The sequence below is a fragment of the Thrips palmi genome, unplaced genomic scaffold (genome assembly GCF_012932325.1).
Source record: "Thrips palmi isolate BJ-2018 unplaced genomic scaffold, TpBJ-2018v1 HiC_scaffold_4, whole genome shotgun sequence".
Taxonomy (NCBI): domain Eukaryota; kingdom Metazoa; phylum Arthropoda; class Insecta; order Thysanoptera; family Thripidae; genus Thrips; species Thrips palmi.
In genome coordinates, this window is record NW_023144631.1 from 3,352,487 (window position 1) to 3,367,196 (window position 14,710).

A 14,710-nucleotide genomic window follows, 5' to 3' on the forward strand; every position below is an offset into this window, starting at 1 on the left:
GCGGTGTCGTTGTGCAGCAGGGCCCCTGCAGGGGGCGCCTCCTTGCGGCCTCCGCAACGTGTGTGTGTTTCTGTCTGTGTGTGCGTGTGTGTGCGTGTGCCATGCACCGAGGTAATCCCCGCGTGGCAGGCGCTGGGCCACTTTGTTGCTGAACGGGATTACACCTGCCCAGCCTGACAGCTGGCGGGACTGGCGGGGCTGGCAGCCAGCTGCTACAGCCACTGTACTCCCGGGCCGACCCTCTTCTGCTACTTGCGGGTCGGTGCGGTGCAGCCTCTGGTGCCGGTCCCGCTCGGCGTGTCGTTCTGTGAGCGGGTTGTGTACACTGTACACGCGTCTCTCTCTGCCCCTCCCTCCTCTTTCTCTCTCCCTCCCATTTGGATCGAATTTTTCGGAATGACACGCGTTCCTTTAAATATTCACGCGATTGCTCTCGCTCTCCACACGCAGCGTGGCTCCCCCGGGTGAGGGGCGGGGCTGGGCTGATGGGTCCGGTGGGGTGCGGTGGGGTGGGTCCGGGGCGAAGGCGGCGGATCGGGCCGGGCCGCCCAGAGTGACGGTTCCGAACTTTCCGCCCGCCAAGGAGTTGTGAAACGGGCGCGCGAGCCGGGCGGCGAGGCGGCGAGGCGAGGCGCTTCGATGACCCCGAAACAAACCGAACAAGCCGCAGCGGGCGCAGCGGGCCGGTTGCGTCGGGTCGGGAAGGTCAGAGTGGCAGAGGCGGCAGAGAGTGGAGGCCCAGCGACGGAGCAGCGCGTGGCGCCTGGCCTGGCCGAGCGGAGCGATTCCAGGGCAGCCTCATTTCGAGAATAATCGTCTTCGTCGCTGTCTCTCTCGCACCTATGCGGGACGCCGCATGAGAGCGATGGAGACAGAGCGACGAATACGACTCCCGGAATCAGGCTGCTGATGAAAACACCACGGGCCGCCACTGGAAGTTGGGCGAACGCTCAGTGCGGCAGCGGCCAGCCGAACGGCGGCGCGCGCGGAACGCACTGCCCGCCTTGCCGGTGGTGTTCTTCGTGTTCTCCAGCGCGGCGCGAGGGAGGCTCCAGAGGCAGCAGTGCGCTGGACAAGGAGAAGCCCAACGAGCGCGTCGGCCGGGCAGCGGACTGATTCCGAGGGTCGTTTTCGTCGCTCTGTCTCTTTCGCACCTACACGGGACGCGACATGACTGCGAGAGACAGAGCGGCAGCTTGCGGCAGGCGGTCAGACGGGCCACTGCAAACAGGGAGTAAGTTGTGGAGCAGCGGAGAGGAGAGGCGAGGCAGACGGTTCGTTTCGATCTGTCGGAGTCCGCCGGAGTCGCTTCCAAATGAAAAGGCCGCGCCGTGCGGCCCTTTTGCCGCCACCTTCTCTCTCTCTCTCTCTCTCTCTCTCTCTCTCTCTCTCTCTCTCTCTCACTCACTCACTCACTCACTCACTCACTCACTCACTCACTCACTCACTCACTCCTCTCTCTCTCTCTCTCTCTCTCTCTCTCTCTCTCTCCTCCCTCCCCCTTCTTTGCCCCCCTCTCTCATCTCTCTGTCCTCGTAATCGAAAAGCACGCGAGTGGAACGGGCCCGCGGCGCCGAACGCATATTGCAATTAAAGCGCAGCCACATTGCAGTTGGAATCGGACGATCGGACGCGCCGCGACCGCTGTTATTGATTTCGATCTGACGTCAGCGGGGATAGCGAGGCTGGTGAAGCGAAGCGCGCAGAGCCGAGCCAGCCGAGCAGACGGCCCAACGGTTGCAATAAGGACCGCCACTGTTTGCCGCGCGCGTCCGCCGGAAAACCAGCAGGACTTTTCGTCACGCCGTTCTGTCTCTCTCGCACCCTGCGGGACGCCGTGCGAGTGCGAGGGAGACAGAGCGGCGAGGCACCGTTGGGGCGGCCGGGCGCAGGATTAGGTCCGGGCCGCCCCTAGGACCTGGACTCGAGGTCAGCCCGCAGATAAGACGGAGCGGAGCGGCAGTGGGGCTCGCAGGACTCGGCCGCGCCGTGAGGCTGAGGTGAGAATGATTAGAAAGGTCAAATTAATTAAAAACAACTCTAATTACCTCGAGCGCCGAATCGGCAGCGCGGCCGACTTTTTGTATTCGCACAGCGCAACGCCCCCCGCCCCTTCCGCGCCCCGACGCCGAGCGGCACGACGCCGAGCGGCAGGGGGAGGAAGGGGGAGGAAGGTCTACGAGGAGCGGCGAGCCGTCGACCCGTGAGGACGGCGCCAAACAAAAAATAAGGATCATGTTTTGCCGTGAAAGTAAAGAAGCGCAAAGTACCGGAGTGGCGGGGCGGCGCGGGGCGGCGCCGGGCGGGAAGTGTCGCTCCAAGTCACCGCGCGTCGCGTCTCGTCGCGCCCCTCGCTCTCGGCTGAGCTGCTTCACGCTCTCGTTATCACGTCCCAGATAAGCTCCGGGTCTTCCTAACAAGATGCCAACTTTCCGTGGCTGGAGCCCCGCCGCCGGGGCGGTGCCGGACCGCACGTCACCTGGCCGCAGGCACGCCGCCGTCGTCGCCCCCGGGCACGCACAGTGGGCCAGACGACCGGCGGAGGCGGCCAGGCCAGGCTCGGCCTAGCCAGGGCAGACAGGCAGAAAAGTCTGTCAGGGCCTTCTGGTTTGGGACCAATAACGCCACAAAGTTGGTCGAGAAGTGATTGACTCTCCGAAAGTAGCCGTTTTCGCTGAATTTGGGCGGCCACTGCGTCCGATTAGTAGCGGGCAGCGGCCTCCCTCGACGCCTTAGTATTCTTAAGACCCTACTCTTTCATGCCCTGTATCGGGAAGGCGTTGACCGCATCGATTTTGGCTTTGACCGCAACGATTTTCCGACCAAGTTGGTCAAAAAGTGGTCGAATCTCGGAAATTTGCTGATTTTGCTGACTTTGGGCGGCTACTGTGTCCAATCTAGTTGCCGTAAAAGGCCTCCCTCAACGCCCTAGTGTTCTTAAGACCATCCTCTTTCATGCCCTGTATCGGGAAGGCGTTGACCGCATCGATTTCGGCTTTGACCGCAACGATTTTCCGACCAAGTTGGTCAAAAAGTGGTCGAATCTCGGAAATTTGCTGATTTTGCTGACTTTGGGCGGCTACTGTGTCCAATCTAGTTGCCGTAAAAGGCCTCCCTCAACGCCCTAGTGTTCTTAAGACCCTCCTCTTTCATGCCCTGTATCGGGAAGGCGTTGACCGCATCGATTTCGGCTTTGACCGCAACGATTTTCCGACCAAGTTGGTCAAAAAGTGGTCGAATCTCGGAAATTTGCTGATTTTGCTGACTTTGGGCGGCTACTGTGTCCAATCTAGTTGCCGTAAAAGGCCTCCCTCAACGCCCTAGTGTTCTTAAGACCATCCTCTTTCATGCCCTGTATCGGGAAGGCGTTGACCGCATCGATTTTGGCTTTGACCGCAACGATTTTCCGACCAAGTTGGTCAAAAAGTGGTCGAATCTCGGAAATTTGCTGATTTTGCTGACTTTGGGCGGCTACTGTGTCCAATCTAGTTGCCGTAAAAGGCCTCCCTCAACGCCCTAGTGTTCTTAAGACCTCCTCTTTCATGCCCTGTATCGGGAAGGCGTTGACCGCATCGATTTCGGCTTTGACCGCAACGATTTTCCGACCAAGTTGGTCAAAAAGTGGTCGAATCTCGGAAATTTGCTGATTTTGCTGACTTTGGGCGGCCACTGCGTCCAATCTAGTTGCCGTAAAAGGCCTCCCTCGACGCCCTAGTATTTTTAAGACCCTACTCTTTCATGCCCTGTATCGGAAGGCTTGACCGCAGACTCGCTTTGAGCGCGTCAAGTTTCGACCTAAGGGTAAAAACAATCCGACACACTTTGCGTCTTTCGCTTTGGGCCCAGTCCAAGAGCCTAAAGGCGACGCCTAGTATTTTAAGCCCACTTTTCGCTTACGGACTTGAACCGAAAGCTTGTAGGAGCCCACAGTGGCTGAGGGTAAAAACACCATGATCACCCTTTCGGCTTACTCACTTTGGGGCCCCCCCCGAGCCCGCGGGGGCCATGATGCTTTTCTCCGGTCCCTTTAACGGGACTCGACCGAAGGGAACCGCCAAGGACCATCGTCGGGGGCCCCGGGTTTTGGGGCCCCTTTGGGGACCCGGCCGCGGCCGTCCACCGTCCCTGCGCAAGGAGCAGGCCGTGAGTGCGTCCGCGATGTCGCCAAGGAGGCCGGACTGCAGCGCAGCGTCCCGCGCCGCGCTCTCCGCACTGCCAAGCCTTATCTGAACACACAGGTGCCCGCGGCCCGCGGCCCGCGGAGCGGCGTTAAGCCTAAGGGAAATCCATCCGCACACACGCGGGGCTCAAACGTTTCCCGAATCCAAGAACAACAAAAGCACTGTTAGTTACTTTTCATCCCCGTTTCGCTACGGTTAAGGAAACACTTGCAAGAGCAAAGCGTGGTGGTGCTGCTGTGTATACTACTTGAAAAGCCACAAGTTGGCAACTGAATAATTTTTCAGTGGCGCGGTTTCGCTTTTCAGCTTCCTCGTGGCATCGGATGTTGGTGGCCCAGCTTGTTGGCAGGCTGCTCGTCTGCCTTCGAGTTTGCGTTAACGATTTGACTTTTGAGGGCCGAAGCACAGTTCGCACATTGAGAATGAAGAAGTCTTGATCAATACCCATAATTTTGGACGAGGAAACCTTTCTCACCCAAATTTGGGTGATGAAGGGAGTATCAGCTGATATATGAGCGGTATATGAGAGGTACCTCTATGACCAGAGAGTATTTAATCACTCAAATTTGGGTAAGGAAACCATTTTTGGTCGATACAGAGTACCTCGCCAAAAATTTAAGTCGTGATCATGCCTCTTTCATTCTCAGTCTCAGTGTATGCGGTGCTGAAATCTTAGAAATCATACGATAAAGACTATCTTTCTGACGATTCCCAAATGCGAGTCTCAGGAGAGGACTCCCCCCGTCGCGTCCCCTGCTTGAAAGGGAAACCAATGGCTGGGGCCGCTGGCCTTGCCGTGGCTACCGCTGGCCCGGGGCTAGTGCGTGCGATCTGGGCCGGCAAACACAGATAGCTAATGTGGGAGGGGCGGCACGGCACTGCAAGGTGCACACTGTAAAAGTCGCATAGTGAAGATTCTCTATACTATGGTCGAAATTCTCTATGCTATGGTGGTGCATAGCTGACTTTATAACGTACCTTTGAAAATTCCACTGTAGTACCTTACAGACATTTTGACGTATTTCGTCTGTACGGAGAAAATGTTTTCACCGAACTGGTAGTGCAGCCTTCCACCGTAATAAATGAAGAGTGCACTCTGCTGAGAGAGACCAGTTAACGTTTTCATACATTTCAAAATCCGTCCACTTTTCTTTCAACTCCGTCCGGTGAGCCACAGGCAGGGACCGTTAGCCGCTTTCGGTGCGTTGTGTACCTAGGTGGTATTTTGGCTTTCATTGTGCTTTGGGCGAATGCGCATGAAAGCAGCTTTTTGTCCGCGGCGTTTTGTGTGAAAACAAAAAGGGCAAACAGCCAGCAGCAGCAGCAGGAGCAACAGCAACAACAACAAAAAGCGCGAGGGATTTATTGAACGCATCTATAGTAAATTTTGTAAGTGGCGGAGAGGGAAAGGAGCAGAGCGGTGAATAAAATAAAGCGGCCGTCCGAGCGAGGCCGATGGGTGACGCACGATCCTCGACGCACGGTGGGCCAGAGGGCCGGTGGGGGCGGGCGAAGCCCCGGACGCGTTTTGAGCTCCAGAGAACTGGAACTCGAACGGGACGTGTGACCCCACCAATGGATTGCTCTCCGAACGAGGAATCCGCTGGTGGGGTTACACGCTCGGTTCGAGTGCCGTTTAGCGACTCTGGAGCTCAAAAAGCGTTTAGAATTTGGGCCGCCTCCACCGGCCTTCTGGCCCACCGTGCTGGCTGCCGCACGCTGCCGCCCTGTCGCCCCTCGTTGCCGTCCAGCCAGCATGTCGGCCGTGCCGGCCGTGCTGGCCATTGTGCGCGACACTGTAGCGACGGATTAAAGAGGGCCGCAGTGAGGAGGGAGCACTTCTCCACGCAGGCAGCGAAAACAAAACGAGGAAAAACAGAAAAGGGCGGAGGCCGAGCCAAGCGGGCCGGGCAGCAGACTGCTTCCGAGAGTCGCTTTCGTCGCTCTGTCTCCCTCGCACCCGTGGGGCGCTGTCGTGGGTGCGAGAGAGACAGAGCGACGAAAGCGACTCTCAGTCTGCAGGCAGAGTGCGGGGGGCGGGACGGACGCCGCAGCGCGCAGCTACCTTTTGACCCTCGGCCGAGAGAAAGTGGACGAGGACCGGGACCGAGGATTAGCATTTCAATTCGGAGAGCCCATCGGGGGGAGGGGAGCCCCGGCCAGCCCCGGCCAGCCCCAGTGCCCTTCGTTATGGAGGCTCGGCAACTCTTTGAAAGCATCGCGACGGCCAGAGTGCAGCAAGAGGGGCCGGGCCGGGCCGGGCCAGGCCGACGCGTGTCCGATGCGGGTGGAGGCCGGGGCGAGGCCGGGGCCGAACACGTGCACCCAGTGCACGGGTGCGAGAGAGACAGCGCGGCGTTCGGAATGAGTCCGCGCCGCCCGTGTGCGGTCTGCCCGGTCTGCCTGTGATGTGGTGGCTCTCGGGCCCGCGTCAGTAAAACCGAAAAGAAAAAGGCAAGCGCGGGCGCGTTTTGCTTTGCCGCCCCTCGCGGCCTCGCGCGTGGGCCCCCGCAGCCCCCGCTTTGCAAGACTTTCCGAATGGTGCGGGTCGCTCCTCGCTGGATCAGCCGCAGGCTCCTCCGGCTCAGCCTCAGCCTTTCGGCGGAGCAGCAGACTGAGAGTCGTCTTGGTCGCTCTGTCTCTCTCGCACTCGTGGGGCGTGCCCGATAGGTGCGCGCGAGACGGAGCGCCGAAGACGACTCTCAGTCTGCAGGAAAGTTGGCTCGGCGATTCTGCGGCCCCGAATTCCCGTGACTCGGCCGCCCTGCCGCCGATACAGCGATGCCTCCCCTCTCCATTGCGATGTGTGTGTGTGTGTGTGTGTGTGTGTGAGAGAGAGAGAGAGAGAGAGAGAGAGAGAGAGAGAGAGAGGGCGTGGGGCTGCACTTAATCTCCGCGCCGAGGACGCCCCGCAGCCCCCTGTGCGCGCTTGTCTGCATGAGGGGCCCCTTTGCCAGCTAATGCTGAGTACAACAGGACTGGCGCCTTGCTGCACTTTGCGTGTGAGCGTGTGAGTGTGTGAGTGTGTGTGTGCGCGCGCGCGCGCGTGTGTGTGTGTGTGTGTGTGTGTGTGTGACGTGTGTGTGTGTGCGTGCAGTTGTGGACTATCCGCTGCGGCAGAGTAACACCTTCCTCGTCCCACTGTGTGCGCTTCCCCCCCCCCCCCCTTTCCCGGAGAACGTATTTCCTTCCGAAGACTGATGGCCGCGTTATCACTTCCAGACGGGTTGTCAATGCAATCACACACGTGTGTGAGTGGTGTGTGTGTGCGTATGAGCGCAGTCTGTGTGTGTGTGTGTGTGTGTGTCTGTGTGTGTGTCTGTGTGTGTGTGAGCGACGTGTGGGAGTGAGCGAGCAGTGCCGATCGGCTTCAGCTTTGTTCGTGGCAGTGCTAGCAGTGGCAGGCAGCGCAGTCGACGACGCAAAGCTGTAGACGTTGGAAAAAAACACTGTCGAAGCACTACTGCGCAGCAGAAAAAAAAAGCTTATAAAAAGAAGACTCAAGTGTCCCAAAGAGGATTGCTCCGCTGCTGAAGAGCCACGCGAGAGCGTGCATGGGGGCCTGCTCGGCCTGCTGCTGGAGCACCAGAGGCTGGAGGCACTAGCGAGGGCTGCTGGTGACCTTTTCCACCGGGGGCCGCCCCGGCCGCTGCGCAAATGTGATGGATTTGAGGGCACACTCGTTATTTGCGCGTGGTGCTATTGGGTGGTGGTGGTGGCGGCGGCGTTGGCGGGGCGGTGGTGCGGTGGCCCGCAGCAGGCGGCAGCGAGAAGAAGATTGGCAGTGAATCGAATTGGGCCGCTTCGGCGCCGCTTATCGGGCAGGACAGGCCCGTGGAGGGCGAGCGGGCCGAGCGGGCCGAGCGAGCCGAGCGGGCCGCTGGGGGACAACAAGGAGGACAAGAAATTTAATCACTCCTGCCTGCGCTGCGCCTTTGTGTTGCTATTCCAGGAATATCGAAGGATAAAGGCCGTCTCTGGCGCGGCGTGGCGCGGCGTGGCGTGGCGCGACGTGGGGAGGGTCGCAGTCAGCCTGTTTTATACAGCGCGGTGGCTATATCGGTGCGCAGCGTCTTTGCTACAGAGCTACGGCATCGAGGCCATAAGGCAGACCGAGCGAGGCGGGGTCGCGGCGCCGGAGCGAGCCGGAGTGATGGATGCCTGACTGGAGCCGGAGACGCGCATCGAGAAACGTTCACGATATTATATTAAAAAGAGAGTATATTATTGCTCCTCTGCGAAGGGGGCGCTGGATGGCGCCTGGGGCCCCCACACGGTGCAGCCGGCGAGGCCCTGCGAGGCCCAGCCAGCGAGGCCGGCGCGACGGTCCGCGGTATGCGCGGTATCCACGCCGGTATCCCGGTATCTGGGCGCGGTGGCGCGGTGGCCTATCGCCGAGGGGACATGAAAGCGACGGCCGGGCAGCCGGACAGCGATGCAGCCAGACCAAAGGCTGCAGGCAGCAGGCGTGGTTGCAGAGAAAGGCTTGGTAAGCATGGTGCAACCGCAGTGGGACCCGCGGACCGCGAAATGCGATTCGAGAAGCACGCTTTGCAGCGGCGTTTGCAACACGCTCTGCGCGCTGTGCGGTGGAGGGTCGCTGCGGACGCGCGTCCTTCCAGTGGAGCGAAATGCGTCACCGCCAAACCACGGCCACGCAGCCCGCCCCCTCGATGGAGGCCGCGGCCGCGAAGCTCCGGCCCGGGCAGCGCGCGCCCCTACTTGTTGTTGCAGCGCGCGAACACGCCGCACCACACACCGGAAACTTGGGCGCCCTCTCACAAAGGGGGCAGCGGCGCGATCATCAAAGGCTCGCATTGAGCCGTGCACGGGCGGGCGGGCCGCGGCCCGGGGTGCTGATGGACTTGGCAACTTGGGGCAGAAGCCGAGAACGCCGCGAACGCCGAGCCAGTGAGAGCCGCAGCGGTGCCGCTCGCCCTTCCGGCCGGAGCGCCTGCCTCCGCTTGCCTCGGGCCGGGATGGGCTCGGCTGGGCTGCCTAAGCCCAATAACCGGCATGGCCTCCACTCCACTCCGCTCCCTCAGAAACACACTGCTGCATTAGCCATTGAATGGCCCGCGGCTGGGGATGATCAGAAAGGCAGCCAGCCAGCGACCGCCAATGCGCCAACACCACACCCCTTTCCCTCGGGCAGCCCCCCGCCCCCTCCCCGACCGCAGCCGGGCATTGCCGCCACGGCCGACACGCGAGCCCCACACGTGTACTAACGCACGCCGCGCACGCCCCCTCCCTCGCACACGCCCACTACTGCCCGCAGGTGGACACGGGACACACGCTGGGTCTCTCAGCGCGACCGTGAAATTTTCATCGCGTCACGAACGGCGGCGCGGCACGCCACTGCAAGCCAGGCGGGGCTGGTATCGCGCCGCGCACAAGAAGTGCCCGCGCTGTCGTCGCGTGACCGGCCCCGCCGACACGAGAGTCCACCACCGCCCTGCCGCGGAAATCCCTGTTTGATTCCGAACCGCGCCTCCGCGCCCTGTCTCTCTCGCACCCCTACGACGGGACGCCCCGCGAGTGCGAGAGGGACAGAGCGCCCTCGGAATGAGTCTCCTGGCTGGCCGTGCAGTGGCGAGCGAGGACGAGGCCACTTTGTACTCCGCTTGTTTTCTGTCACCGCCGCTCAATTTGGCCTCGGCGTAAATCGTCGGCCGCCCCGCCCCGCCCCGCCCCACCCCAACCCGCCCCGCCATAAAGGTGGTCCTGTATTACCCCCGGCCCACTATCGCCCACTGCAGTGACGACGACGATTCCGGCCGCCGCCTGTCGCGCCCACTTTACCCACTTCGCCGAGCTTGGCCGTGTCACGGCACCCCACTCACTCCTGACAGGAAAGGCGGGGCGGCTCGCGCGGCCCGCGCGCCCCTACACACTACGCGGGCAGGGCTCGGCCAGGTTAGTTTGGCCCGGGCTGCCGCCGCTGCCGCGCTAGTTAGGTTAGGTTGGCTTGGATTGAGTTTGCCTATGGGTTCGGCCAGCCGGCCAGGCGGCCAGGCCCCGGGCCCGAGGCTCCGCACCGAGCCGCTGCCCCCGCCAGTCGGCCGCTAATTCGTCGGGCGAAAAGAGCAGGACTCCGGTCGGAAGACAGGTCGGGCAGAGCCCGCAATCCCGGCAGGTCGAAGCCATGGAGGCGAGACACGGCGTGGCCTGCTTGCTAATGGCCGAAAGGCAACGGCCGAAAGGCCGCACGGCGCGGCGGCGCTTCTCGTATTTACCCGGCTCTGTTTGGCAGCCCGTTTGCTCCCCTTTCTTATTATTTCACCCTTTTTTCCCGGCCAGCCCCGCCCAGCCCCCACTCCGGCTGAGCGATTGGGCTGTCACCTGTCAGGCCGGCCGGCCGACCCTCGGGCCGACCTCCTGCTGCCAAATCAGTCGCCACCCACCACCCACTTTCCGCGAGCGGCGCGGGGCGGGGCGGGGCGGGGCGGGGCGGGGCGGGGCGGGGCGACTGACTGCAGAACGCCTTGCCGAGCGGACGCCACGCCACGCGCCACCTTCACGACAACGGAGAGGCGGCGAGGCTGACAAGCACCGCCACAGCCACATCCCGCTTCCTCCTCGCTCTCGAGTGCTCAGAGGGAGGGGGAAAAGGCGGAAGTGGCCGCACAATAACTCATTTTCTCCACTTTCGTCTCTCTCTCTCTCTCCTCTCTCTCTCTCTCTCTCTCTCTCTCTCTCTCTCTCTCTCTCTGGGCACTCCTCGCGCCTCCTCCCTCATTCAATAAGGGAAGTTTTAATGGCGTGAGCCGGCCGGCGATCAGCGAAGGGCTAATTCAAACCGCAAACGCGCGGACCAGGGTGGGCCGGGGTGGGCCGGGGTGGGCCCGCGGCGCACAGTGGGCCAGAGGACCGGTGGAGGCGGCCAAAATTCTATACGGTATGGACGCGTTTTGAGCTCCAGAGTCGCTAAGCAGGACTCGAACCGAGCGGGTGACCCCACCAATGGATTCCTTGTTCGGAGAGCAATCCTTTGGTTGGGTCACGCATGCTCGGTTCGAGTCCTGTTTAGCGACCTCGGAGCTCAAAACGCGTCTAGAGTTTTGGCCGCCTCCACCGGTCTTGTGGCCCACTGTGCGGCGGAGCGGCCACCGCGAGGCGCGAGCCCGCGAGGCGCCCAGCGGATGTTGTTATTGGCGGCATCTCCGCGGCGGACCGCAGACACCTCGCTGGGCCCCGGGCGCCTCGACCGCGAGAAAAGAAGGAAAACGGATGGAAAAGGAAAGGCGACCCATCGCGTCTCACCCTGGGCTTGCCCAGGGCTTGCCCAGGGCTCAAACTCACAACACTGCAAACCGATAATTGGATGACGGAGCAGCGGCGCTGCGGAGTCTGCGGGAGGGCAGGCCGGGCCGCCGACGCCGTGCCCACCGATCCGTGGTCAGGGGGAAAAGAGGGGGGGGGGGAGGCCTGGTTACAGCTGACTGCAGGGGTGCGAGGGTTACAGCTCACAAGAAGGTTCTCTCAGTGTACGGCCGGACGTCTCAGGAGTCCAATTGAATCCGGCCCGCTGTGAGCGGCAGGGCAGGGCCGCAGGGCCCGCGCCTCGCTTGCGTCACTGCCTGGTCGAGGCGTCCACGCCGTGACGTCATCGGCCGCCCCGGGCCGCCCTGGGCCCCGTCCGGCCGGTGGCGGCGAGGGAGCCATCGAAAACTTTAAAGGGAGAGGAACCAGAATAAACAGCGACTGACAGCAGCCCTGCTGTGAAGCCCGGGCCGGGACGGGCTGGGACGGGCAGCGCTGCCGAGCTCTCCGAGGAGAAAACTTCATTAAATAGGTGGCGACGCGGCGATGGCAGGCCGGGGCCCCAAGCGGGGCCCGGGGCTCGGTGGCCCCACGGTGGGAACGCGGCGGGCCGAGCCGGAGTGGTATACGTCGCGGAGGCATCGCTCCCATACCCGCCACGCCGAGCGCCATCATGTGCTGGGGCGGTAGGGGCCGCAGGTACCCCGGGGATCAGGGAAGCCTTTTTGAGAGAGGGGTAAAAGGTCTCAGGTGGGAGTTCGCGGTCTACAACATTTATGGCACATTCGGCATGGCGGGGTGTAGCAAAGGGGAGCCTCGCGGGGTCCTCACGTGTGCCTCCAGCCGGCTCCGGGGAAGCAACCGTTGCAACGGTTAGGTTAGGTTAGGTTAGGTCGACTCCCCGCACTACATGACGCCGGCCAGGACCCGATTGACGTCATCGGTACAACGCGCAGCAACAACTAATCATGGCGTGTAAACACAACAAGATGAATGTGTGCTGTATCGCAGTGCCATGGCAAACACGAGACGTGTATCGACACACACCGGGACGCACACACACACCAGCACAGTCCCATACACACATTACACACACAGAGCGCGTGTAAAGTAGTTTGTGTAGGTTTGTCCACTGGCCCCGCGTCGCGCCGTGCCGCCCCGCGCTTCATCGTGGACAATGGGGTTGCAAAGCGGACCCCCCATTGTGGCCCGGGACGACCCCATTGTAAAGGCCCAGCCGCGCTGGACCCACCCCCATCTGAAGCCGGGCAGCTGCAGATGCACCACCAGGTGGGCGGGGGGGGGGCGGGCCGGGGGCGGGCCGGGGGCGGGCCGGGGGCGGGCCGGGGGGCCGGGGGCGGGCCGGGGGCGGGCCCTCACGCGCACGCCAACACGCACTTGGCGGCGATCGACGCGAGGCGCAGGCACAGAGCAACGGAGCCAACTTGAGACGCGAGGCTCGCACGAAGGAGCAGCGCTGAAAGTCAAGGTTCACCTGACTTGATTCGCGTGGAGGCGGCGGGGCCAGGCGGGGCGGGGCGGCGCTCGGAAGAGTACGTCGGCTAACTAACTTTTGCTCAAGAGAGAGTGGCCTTACGTGTTTTCCAAATTGCGGCACGTCCAACTCGTAACAGGATGAGCCGCCCATTTTGTAATCACGTTATTCCGGGCGACTGGTTACCGCCCCGCCAGGCTCACCAGCACCACACGTGCCGCGACCCGGAGGCAGCGTGCCTGCCCGTCCCTCAATCCACCAAATGAAAGCATTTTACGAACTCAACGAATTAAACCTTTCCAACTGTCTTTCGTTTTTTTTTAAATGCCACAAGTTGTACTCAAAAATTCAAAAATATTAAATCGGTTTTCATGGTGGTGTTAACTAAATAGTTAAAACTGTTACATTTGTTTCAGACCAAAAATAAAAGCACCTGAAAGTATGGATCTAGAAAACGGCCACGAACGAGGCACACGTGTGCGTACGCCAGAGGCGAGCCAGCCACCCTCGAAACAAATGCACGTCACTTTCATTTTGACGGCAGCGCCCGTCATTTTTCCCCCGCCTCGTATTTTTTATTACTCTTTACAAGAGTTTTTCAGCTTGTTTGTTCGGGTTTACTTCGATACAGACCCCCCTCCCCTCTTTTTCTCTCCCTTCTCCACGCCCTCCCCCCCCCCTCTCCCTTCGCCGGCCGCAGGTGGCGGCGCTGTCACGCGTCGTTCAAGGCGGCGTGACGTCACGCACTTTGGACGTCTCTCTCTCTCTCTCTCTCTCTCTCTCTCTCTCTCTCTCTCTCTCTCTCTCCACTCTCCTCTCAGGTGCGCCGCGTGACACCGCGACAGAGTCACGGTCGGCGTGGTACCCGGCCCCGCATTAGGCTGCACACACACACAGACACACACACACACATATACACACCTACACATACAACGCAGCGGAGCAGGCCGGTGTGGACGCAGCCACAACATGCATCATGGAGTGCCGCATGAGCTGAGCAGAGGTGTGTGTGTGTGTGTGTGTGTGTGTGTGTGTCTGTTTAGGCCGATCTGTGTCCGTGTCGCTCGGTGGGTTGGGTGGCACTATGCTCGGCTCTGCAAGGTAGCCAGCCGATCCTGAGCCAATCGGAGTGCCGGCTCCGACCGCTCCCGGCCAGGTTGCCGGGTCCAAGGCGCCCCGGCCCTGCCCGGCCTGGCCTGCAGGGGCCCGCCCCGCCCCGCCCCGGGCTGCCCTGGGCACACATAATCCCGCTCGCTCGATCACGTTTGTCGCCAAAGCCGGGCCGCGGCATGCATATTGATGAGGCCTGCCACTATACACGGTGGTCCCGGGAGCAGGGGCAGGGGCGGGCAGGGGGAAGAGGGGAGGGGAGCGCTGATTCGTGGGCCTGATTGACGGGGCCCTGTCGTGTGTCTTTCACTGGTAGAACTGAAGCGGACTTTTACGCCTTTCAAGCGTGGCGCTGGCAGACTGATTCCGAGAGTCGGTCGTTTTCGTCGCTCTGTCTCTCTCGCACCCATGCGCGACGCCCCATGAGTGCGAGAGAGACAGAGCGACGAAAGCGACTCTCGGTCTGCCGCTAGGCTTGGCTTCAAGCGTGGTTAACGCTTCAGTTCTCCGCAGGTCACGCCCTCTCTCCTTGAGTCTATACACCGGAACACAACGCCTCGATCAGTCAACGTCGATAAGTCACGACCTCATCCATTTTTGTTTTGTCACTGGGCATAACGTTTTGGAATTGGCGACCCATTAAAAATGGCGCCAGCCATCG

At 61.5% G+C, this 14,710-nt stretch overlaps 1 protein-coding gene across 4 annotated transcripts in view; it reads right to left on the reverse strand.

Moving 5' to 3' along the window:
* The window catches only part of LOC117649420 (sodium-independent sulfate anion transporter-like), a 43,204-nt gene that overhangs the window by 14,529 nt on the left and 13,965 nt on the right, over positions 1–14,710 (reverse strand). The gene's annotated exons all lie outside the window — the stretch shown is intronic.